General features: G+C 38.1%; 1 pseudogene; it reads right to left on the bottom strand.

Moving 5' to 3' along the window:
* Nucleotides 1-8,818: 8,818 nt before the first annotated feature.
* On the bottom strand, nucleotides 8,819-10,853 carry LOC149174068 (lysine-specific demethylase JMJ27 pseudogene; annotated as a pseudogene).
* Between the last annotated feature and the right edge of the window lie 476 nt (nucleotides 10,854-11,329).

Genomic DNA, 11,329 nt, shown 5'->3' on the forward strand with positions numbered 1-11,329 from the left:
GCTCTAAATATTTGGTATTCAACGATTTGGGAAACTTTTGAGCAGACAGATCAGTGTGCTTTGAGGAGTAATAGCCAAGACAGGTTTACCAGCTCTGCATTTACTATTATTTTTTCTGTGAGGCCGATCTTCCATAGTTTTTGCCTAAAACAGGTATGTGTTTTAGCTTTCTGTTTGTTTTCTTAAAAAATAGCTCTTTGAAGATGGGGTGTAGAAACTGCAGGCAAAATTTTTATGTATGTTTTAGCTTCTTAGGCCCTTGAACATTTTTCAAGGATGAAAACTAGTCCCTGAGGGCCTAAAAGAGGTGTAAGATAATGCTCATGGTCCATGTATAAGCTCCCAAGCCACTTCAATACAACACCTACAAAGCAAATATTTTGCCCACGTATGTTGTATGGAAAATGTTTATTTCCCTTTAGTGGTTAATTCCTATTGAAAAGTGTTTGAAATTTTTCATGTTATATGTTGATGCCTATTGCTACACTTTTTATCTTTCAATCTCTATTCTTCTAGCAATATATACTTGTCTCATATACAACCTCAAGCAATATGCTTGGTAACACCCTTGAAATAATATTTACTCATTTATTAAATATTTTGTATTTCCACTTTTCAACTTTAGTCACAAAGAAATAATAAATCTAGTTAACAAGGAGTAAAATCCATCAAAATTGTTGCCATAACAGCAAATGGTTGTACAAGATTCTCCACCTCCTCCTATGGGTAATGTGGGGAAATGGTAATATGGTCCTAATAACAATGCATAGGTCCTCATGTTAATTCTCACATTTATTTTACCACGAGAGAAAAATCATATGACCCTCCTGAGTCAAGTTCTACTTCTAAGGACTTGACCACCCCTTTCGCTTCCACTAGATCTCTCAGATCAGATAAGCCTATGGAACTGCTATATCACCCACCTAACAGTGTATTCCAAAAGTTAACAAACATTCCCGATGCGCGGGCTTCCCAAAATTATAGTATTATTGAAGAGTTAGTCGAAGCATCATGTGTCATGTCTTCCTTAGAGGATTTTCAGTCCTGCCTCATGTAGCGCAAATCCTTATTGACTACTATTAGAGGGGTAGATCCCTTGGAATATGACTAGGATCATTTTACCACATGGGTTGTCACTCTGCCTATTGAACATGACTCCCTAATGACAAATTTCCTATGGAAAAATTCATCATGGAGGTCATGGATTCACCTATTGACAATCCTAGGGAGATTATGCGTCTTGATACCTCTAGTCTCCCCAAATGGGAAAAAGTATAGATTGGTAAACTAAATCTCGAATTAACCTAGGGGGCATTTTCTCAGCCATCCTTGGAAGTGTCACCCTTGGACCAAGTAACGTTTTTGGTTTCTAATGTTGAACTTTCCAGTGAATTGTCAAACACACATCCATCATTCAGTGAGTTTCTTGTCACCCATTTATGTCTTCATAGTCCTTGTCATGGAGCCACAGTAGCTCACAAGACCACTCACTTTTTATGTCCTCTGGTTATTCCTAATAACACTATGATTCTAGGTTTTCCTTATTATCATCAATCTTTAGGAGTCTCATAGTTAAAATTTGTATGGCATGGCCCCATCATGGCACACCATATGGTACCTCAACTCCTCCCTGAGTTCATGTACGAGAATCCTTTTCTTGTGTCCAAAATAGGCACACATTGACATGATTGTTTTGATTGAGTTGTGATTGTACCTTGTACATAGAAGTGTGTGTGTTGTTTTGTATCCTTTTGGTTTGATGTGTGATGTGAGAACTTTTCTACTATATAATTTTTGAGAAAAAATGCCAAAAAATTCTAGGGAATGAAATATTCTAGAAAAAATATATAGATGTTGGTTAGAAATGACTAATCTGATGCTTTGAACGCCAAACAATACACTAAGTATGGATGTTGGTTAGAAAAGACTAATTTGACGCTCTCAAAGCCAAACAATACACTAAGAATGAATGGAGGAGGCATATTCCTAGTGTTGAACCAATGTTCGTGCTCCAACAAGCTCAAAATGAAGGGCCCAATATATGCAAAAGGGTAAAAAACATAATGATGACTACAAATAAATATAAGGAAGGAAATTGGTTGATAACACTTCATATTATTTTCTTATGCCATACATAATACACTAGGATTATATTTAAATTTTAAATTAATATTAAGTATAAAATTTATTAGATTTGTAGCATGTTGAGAATTGGGAAAGAATAAACTAATCTGCCATGCATTCTAAATTTAGTGATTAGTCGAAAATTGCGTGGAATTTCCTGGAAGTGTTAGTGTTTGCAAGAGTTCGCGGGAGTTTCCATGGAAGCACGCAGGGGAGGGAGCTCCACTCCATCCTATAGGCAAGCAGTGGCTAGTCGAGGAAAGAAACCATTAGAGAGTGTCATAGGTCCTTTAGGTGAGGGGACAAGGATTATAGAAGAGGAACAAGATTCAAAGAAGACAAAGGAGAATAACATCAACAAGGAAAATGAGCAAGAAGACAAGGAACAAGGAGCGAATAACAACGCACAAAAAGGGCCATGTAAACCCAAAGCTGAGGTCACTCCCAGAGTAGTTTTAAATGATCCTGCTCTGCAGGCGCATAGAGACCACATGAGGACATATGCTATCATTTGTAAATTCATGGCAATATGGCCCACAGAAAAAGCTTTACAGTCATGGATTAAATATAACTAGAAACCAAAAGGAAGCATTGACCTACATCTTGGGTCTAAGGGTTTCTTTACGGTAGTCTTCACAAATATTGAGGACAAAGACAAAGTGTTTGAAGGAGGGCCCTACTTCTATGCAGCAGCAGGCCTTTATATGCGACTGTGGATGATGAACTTTGTCCCTGAGAGAGAAAAATTCACTTCTGTCCCGGTCTGAGTAAGACTCTACTCATTACCCCTTGATTACTGGCAAACAAAATCGTTATCTGATATAGGAAACAAGTTAGGGCATTTTGTCAAAACTTCTGAAGCCACCAAGAAGGGTAAGTACACTTCCTTCGCAAGAATATGCGTGGAGATGGATCTCTTTGGAGCTCTTCCGGATGAGGTCATTTTAGAAGTTTTGGATGAAGAATGGGTGCAAACAGTTGACTATGAACATATTCCTTTCAGATGCTGAAAATTCCATGAGCATGGGCACCTATTTAGAAACTACCCTCTTAGCAAAATAGAGAACAAAAGTAAGGCGAACACAAAGAAAGATACTGAAGGCTTTCACAAAGTGGTTCATAAAGGAAAAGGGGGCAAGAGGGGGCTAAAGCAGTAGCAGATAGAAGGACCATAGACTAATCTGAATAGGTTCCAAGTTCTGGAAGAAGAAGAAGAGATAACACAGATAGATCAGGTAATGGAAGGAAGCCCAGGGGAAAAGGAGAAAGAGGAAGACACAACTCAAACACATGATAGTATCAAACAGAAAGAGACTATGATGAGCGATGCAGAACCGGAGATGGACCAAGAAATGACCCAAAGTGAGATGGAAACGGAAGATCATGAACTGCAGGAGATTCTTGACAGGGAACACCTAGATCTGGAAGGATTCTTGAAACAGGGGACCATGAGTGGGGTAGACTCTTTACCGCCAGAAGAATTTAATAGGGTACAAAAACTGTTCCTATGGAAAACTCAGGCTATAGGGCTGGACAAACAAGGAAAAAGTGAAAGGCAGGGCAACGAAGGTGTGAAAACCATGAAAACACATCGGGATTAGCTCCCAGAATTCCAGGAAAGAAAAGAGGCAGGAAAAAGCATAACGAGTTATTAATGGAATGTGGAAAGCTAATGATAGATTCAGGTAAGATGAAATATCTAACCAACTACTCCTTTACAAATCTTTAATAATGAAGTTTACATCTTGGATAGGTGCACTTTTCAATTTTCCAATTTCTCCTTAGCATCATTGCCATCCAATATCATGTTTAGCATATTCACCTTCACATTACACTGTTTCTTGTAGAAAAATAAGGACACTTGTAGCAGTTTGCAACCTGACTTCTAAGCTTGCCCAAATTCACATGAAACACATGATTTTCCTTAATGCTCTATACATACTTACTGTCTCAATACTCGACACCTAACATACAGACGAGCTTGTAGATTGAAGCCCTAATTTCTCAATACCCAATATCTTGAAAGGCCAATGGTCGAGCTATCAAGCCACCGGGCCCTCAGGAAGAGGCTAGAGAGTGTCATTGATACTAATTAGTTGATATCTTAACATCCAAAATCCCAACATCCACATCGTCACTATATGGTTACCACCTATACAACACCTCAGTGCCAAGTCAACCTTCCATTGCCATGTCAACATGCCACATTGGTATGCCATGTCATCTAGACCCACATTGGTGCCACATCATAATGAGACGTTAGCATGTCAAATCAACTGCCACACAATTGACATGCGGTATCCCTGGGTCCACATCCACTCATCACATCATTACTCTATCGTTATCAAGGTTTCTTGTTGGCGACTAGTGTCCTACTTACTAATGTCTACTACCCAATATTGTGACATTTTGATAGGTCGATGTACAAACAACTAATACATTTCATTAGTGTTGGTTGACCTTGAGGTGTCCTTAATACAGTTAGCCCGACATTTGACCTCTTAATGGACTATAGTCCCCAACCATCAAGTGAGAGTCCTTGAACCCTCTATCTCCATGAGCTAATGGATAATGTAGGATAATATGTTAATATCGAGGACATCTAACCTAGACTAGGTTAGTTGGGGCTTTTTGCACAATTAGGTGATGAGGAGCACTATTTGCCAGCATTATAAACCATAGGTATATAAATGTTGTATGGGTGTTAATGTGAGGATTTGCCCAACAAAGATGACTTTTGTTGGGGCCTTGGACATCATCTAAGAAGAAACACCATTATCATCCTAGGGCCTATGAATGGTTTTTAAGGTTTAGCAATAATATAAATTATGCACATTGTACAAAACCACTTCCCGGTGCCTCTAAGGTGAATGGTTTATAGAATGCAAATGTGTGTTTATATAATTTATAAGATGCAAAGGTTAGTTAATATTATATGGTTTGTATTAATAAAATAAATGCGCAAATTAATAGCACTGCTGGCAAATGAACATTTAAAAAATTATTATGATGAAGACTTTTCAAACAATTTTGTGAGAAAATTCAAAATTTTGTGGGAAAATTCAATTAATAGAACTGCTGGCAAATGAACCTTTAAAAAAATATTATGAAGTAGACTTTTCAAACATTTCTGTGAGAAAATTTAAAATTTTGTGGGAAAATTTAAAATTTCGCTTATCTCCTTGGCTGGGCTTGGTTCGGCTCGAATTGTCTGTTCTTATCTCCTTGGCTCGAAGTCCCACGGCGTGAACATTCTCTTCCAACGATTGATTAAGGTGTCGCTGTCACGGTTCACACCCAGTGGGAAAGCTTATTTTCTGAACCAGCGATCTTATATTATTATATGATATTTGGCAAGTTATCTGGTATTCAACGATTTGGGAAACTTTTGAGCAGACAGATCAGTGTGCTTTGAGGAGCAATAGCCAAGACAGGTTTACCAGCTCTGCATTTACTGCTATTTTTTCTGTGAGGCCGATCTTCCATAGTTTTTGCCTAAAACAGGTATGTGTTTTAGCTTTCTCTTTGTTTTCTTAAAAAATAGCTCCTTGAAGATAGGGTGTAGAAACTGCATGCAAAATTTTCATGTATGTTTTAGCTTCTGGAGTGCCATGTTTTAGCTTTCTCTTTGTTTTCTTAAAAAATAGCTCCTTGAAGATAGGGTGTAGAAACTGCATGCAAAATTTTCATGTATGTTTTAGCTTCTGGATCCTCTCCAGTGCCATTCCTGCCTCCTCTGTAGCCTCCTCTATATCCACCTCAGGCACCTCCTTAGTTGTTCCTGGGGTCACCTCCTCAACTCGAATATAATTTCTTTTGAATCATTTTTCGATTGTATGGAGGGCGCAACAATTGTTCCTGGGGTTTTCGATTGTATGGAGGGCACAAAATTTGTTCCTGGGGTCACCTCTTCAACTCGAAAATAATTTCTTTTGAATCATTTTTCCATTGTATGGAGGGCACAACAGTTTTCATTAGTATTAGTATTTGGAGGGCATTTCTCTGTCGAGGCGTACCATCCCACTTTCTTTGGTTATCAAAGAGTTTTCCCTGATCAGTTCCTGCCCTGCAATCATCTTTGACATTGCTCACATGCCCATCATAACTGAAAATGGGCGGATGAATTCAAAGGCATCTCCACTTCCCCTAAATTACTTTTTTTGTTTGCACATCAAATCGAAGGTTTGAGGAGATGATTGATCAAGAGGGGGCACATGTACGCCTAGTGCCGATTTTGGTGGAGATTAAGAAGGGGACCCTCCGCTCCCAGTTTTTTGTAAAGTTATGATTATGCTTAGGGCATATTTTATGAATCATTAGGGGTGATGGATCCTTTGGGTAAAAAACCTTGACAAATTAGATCTCTTTTGTGGAGAGTAGAGTGAAGGTTAGCCATTTCGTCTGCGGATGGGGAAGATTTGCGATCGCACACACAGACATTTGAATTGCAGAGACGGAAGTAGAAGAGACAGGGACCATAGCAGAACGAGGAAAGTAGAAAAGACGCACAACAAGCGATATCATAGCAGAACGAGGAAAGTAGAAGCGACAGGGACCATATCAACTTCCTCCCACTCTAGCGAGAATCATTACATCCCGTCGTATACCCTACCAGATTCCCAGTCGTTGCAGATTTCGTCATAATCTGTCATCTCAAGGTTAAAATTATATTAAAACACCCGTGACTATTGACCTTCCAAAAAATCATAAAAATTTTGTTCTTGGCACTTCTGCACTTGCTAAGACAACGATGAAGGAAAAAATACTGGTTGTGGCTGAGCAGTATACGGATATCTACACCGCAACCCAAAACTGGGTGAATCTAGCCGATCTTGCATTGCAAAACCTTGATGGGGGTATACCGATTTTATCAATATGATACATATGTTTGTATAGTTTTTTATTTTCTTAATCATATGACGAAAACCAGAATACAAGAATATGGGTTTCAATGCTTCACAACTGTTAAGTTCTTGAGGCTCGGTTGCAACTTGGAGAACTAGGAATATTTTGAGAAGAGTATATATATTTTTTTCAATCCATGTCCTTGCCTTGCAGGACATTGAAAGGGGTATATAGATTCTTCTCAATGGAAAACAATTGCCGTTTGTGTGGTTGTTTATGATCTTGCCATTTATTCACGTATTTTTGTAATATGTAAAAAGTTGCAACCTCATTAAATGACACTTACACAGCTAGAATACACCAGTGCTACCTCTAGAGAGATAAAATCAGCTGCGTTCATCTGATTCCTCAGTGCTCAAGATACTGGCCCATTTTGACAAGTGAAATAGCCAGTAAACTCAAGGCAGCAATATCAAGATGAGTCCATATGTGCTACATTATTAGATTGACTTGGTAAACTGATATCTTGTTGTCTGTTCAGATTGTTGGGGCTACCTTTAGATTCTTTCTTTTTGATTGTACAGACTTTAAACACATACCCAACCCATTTCCTTGTAAGCATTACTAAGCATAGGATGATAATATGGGGCATTTTCTTGGATCGGATTCCAGCTTAGTTATTTCCTCTGCTTTTGGGCATATGTAAAGTTAAGTGCATTTTAATGGAATGTGATTGCTTGTTTCTGTGTTAAGATATCTGCAAATTTCCTTGCTGACACTTTCACATCAATGTAGGAGAAGTCCTTATAATCAAATGGGTATTTATCCCAGGAGTTTATTCTTGCGCATTCTCAAACTTTCAAGGCTTGCATATGTGCCATAAATCATAGACAAGTACCCAGACTTGGAAGAAAACTCAAAGTTAGAACCTCTTTTAACAGCGTATAGGTCCTCCTCATAAGACAGTTGTAGAGACTTCTCCCTTCAACACGGTTATGGATTTGTTGTAGAGAAAGACTTAGTTATGGATTTGTCTGTCTCAAAAAACAAAGGAATTTTTTATATCTAAATATGGAGGGAAGTAGGGCCTTTTTTGGGAAAATTTGCTTTCAATCTCATAATATCCGACCACTAGATTTCAATTTTATTCTTCAATATGTTATTTAAAACCTCCCACTACATTTTTCATTTAGTGTAATAGAATTTGGCCTTTGTTCCCAAAAATATTTTCTAAATAGAGTGCCACCATTTACCAGTCCTAAAATTTGAGTGATTTCCTCAATATTATTTCAATTGTAACCTTTAGGATTAGCTTTCTGTTTGCATCATCTTTCATGCCAACATTAGAATTCGATATTCTCCTTTCTAATGCCAGCCAATTGTTCTTAAATATTCCAGCTATTGTCACAGTTATCTTTATGTCATCTTGCATACCTGAAAGATATACTAGGGTTAATTATATGTTGCAACATTACAATTTTCATCAGGCTTAGAATTAATAATATATAAAACAATATAATGATAGCTGGCCAAACCAAAATTTTGGACTCTACCTACATCATCTCCATGTCTGATTTCTCAATATTTCCATGCATTCTACAGGCGTAAAGCAAGGAACTGTAAATACTTGTGAAAGATAGATTTTCAATAACACCATATGCATCATTCATGCACCCACTTAGACTGTAAAGTTTAACCAAGGGCATATTGCATTGCTCTGGGGAAAATTCCATAATATTGACTTATGCTTGAAAATAATGTCAGTTCTCATCAAGTAAACCTGAATGGCTACAGGCAGAAAAAGCACCAAGAAAGTGACATGATTGGGCTTGATGTGCTATGCTTAACCTTTTCAGAATGAAAAAGCTGAATATTATTATATGAGGGATATAAAGTTCAAAATTTACATCATATACACTCCCATTTGCAGAGAAAACCAGATGAAATCACCATGGGAGAATTCCAGTGAATAGCTAAGGAAAATTTGACTGAAACATAGTGTTCTGGGAGATCTCCAAAACAAAACATGATCACATAGAGAAACAGGAAACATATGGATGTACAGAAACATCATGTACACCATCCATAAACAAGATGATAAAAGAAACAGCCACATAAAGATCAGAGACCCGTCCATGGAAACCTGTGAAGAAAACAGAAATGAAACTAGAAGTCCGGCAAAATAAACTCTTGGATATGATAGCTTACTCCCTCAGATAGAACCTGCAAAAACCAAAAACCAGTAGCATCCTGTAGACCTGTTTTAGACAGTGAATCTGCCAGATAATTTTTGTCTCTGTGAATATGGTGGATAGAACTACCAACCATGGAATCCCAGAAAAAACTGATCCTCCCCATCCAGCCAATCAAATGTGGAACTGTAATATGGATCTTACCAGAGATCAAGAGACTTTGCCCTCAAACTAGATTCAATGTCATTATCATTAAGGCATTCATCAATAGTTTGACTTGAAGAAACTTTTCTGTTGCTTTGAGACACAGAAACATCAAATGATGATGCCTCAATTTTAGTTGTTTTTCCTCTCTCTTCTTCACCAAAGGAATTTCCAATCCTATCTGAGTCTTCATAAAGTTCTTCCGAGTCTAATGCTCTTAATGATCTTTGAATTTTATCTATCTTAAGTTGCTGCCACCCTGGGAACTTGACTTCAGCTGTATGAGTCAATACATTTACCACATCATACATATCACAGTGCAGCTTAGTAACAGAATCACCTCGGCCAAGTTCTTCACTTGTCCCATAAGCAATGTAAGTTCTGGGTCCTATATCAGGCTTTAAGCAATTATCAGGAAGCTTTGCTGCCAGATTAAGAAGGCCCCATTCAGGATGTGTGTACTCATGAAAGGGCAATGCATTAATGAATTCAGCTCTATGGCGTGGTAAACGTTCTTCAAAGAAATTTCGTGGTGGCCAATCCTTCAGCTTCAACATCAAAGGCCAACCATTTTTATGCATTTGACCATCTGCGTAACCTTTGAAAAATTGGTTGACGCTGATTTCAATTTCACACCAATTTAAGCAATCAATGGCCTTTATCTTTGTCTCCTCATTAAACTTGCCATTCATAGTCTCTCGAACAGGCCGCAACATGACCAATGGGTCCCAGCTCAGACTGGAAGTGCCTTCAAGAACATTCTGCACAATGACCGGTTGACCTCTAATCCAGTGTTTCTGGAAATGCTCAAGGCCTTCTTCTTTAGTATCCTGTACAGTTGGACAGTACAAATAATTGTCACTGTTGTCCTTCCTATGAGCTGCTTGGCGTAAATTCCTTTCAGAATATCCATTTTTCCCATAAGAACCAGACTTGAAGCATGAGGTACAGGAGTGAGAAATTTTCAAGCCCTCTGCGACTTTGCAGCTGCTGGCCATTTCCTCTGCCTCTTTGTCAAGTTTTGCAATCATATTCATTCTATAAATGCGTTTTAATTCTAATAAATGACAACCACAGCCACCATATTCGGCATGGAATGCTACCATCACTATTAGCCTTCCAATCTGGTAATCTGTCTGTAGGGTCTACAGTGCTATTGCTAGTAACCTGGGAGTGAAGCTCCCAACCTGATCTTCCGCCCGACACCTTTGTTTGCTTATTTCTTGGTAATCCCTCTCTAGAATAACCTCTATCTGTAGACTGCTGTTGGGCTAATTCTGCTTTACCACCACCTGGTTGACAACCTTCTCGAAGCCCCCGACAACAACTGAGACAAAGATCATATGAACAATATGGGCATTTCCGATGGTAATCAACAATTGATGTCTTGCAGTTGTCACAGAACAGATGCTCATCTGCATTAAGTTTGGCTTTAGGAATCTCCGGCTTTATTGTTGGTTCACCTAATGCCTTATTATTATATTCCATAACAGACATCCAAGAATATATGTGTGACATCAATTTGCTTGATTGCACATCAATTCTATCTTTAGCGGAAGAATGTGCTTTTAGCATTGAGAAGACGTGATCGTTCAATGTTCTCGACTTCTTTGCATTTTCCAGATCCTACCCATAATTCGTTGGTTTTGATGTTTCTCTTGATGTCAAATATGTTATTACTACATTATCCACTTCTACAGCATTAATATTTGTATACACAAAGTCAAATAGGTCAAAGTGAAGTTGTTGACAAAGCAAGTATATTATTGTACAACCTCCCCAAGCTACTAAATCACCAAATTGTTGTTGATTTCCTATTAAATCTTCAATCATCTCTCCACAAAATACAAATTGAAGGCTGCTATAAATCCAATAGAAATCTCTTGAGGAAGTAATGTCGATGAAACCTTTCTTTAGAGTTGGATCCCATTTATCACGCACCATGTCCAAGGCTACACTCATGA

This window comes from Pinus tabuliformis, chromosome 4_1, assembly GCF_031772625.1.
Source record: "Pinus tabuliformis cultivar Carrire ecotype Pingquan chromosome 4_1, CPIR1, whole genome shotgun sequence".
NCBI classification, from domain to species: domain Eukaryota; kingdom Viridiplantae; phylum Streptophyta; class Pinopsida; order Pinales; family Pinaceae; genus Pinus; species Pinus tabuliformis.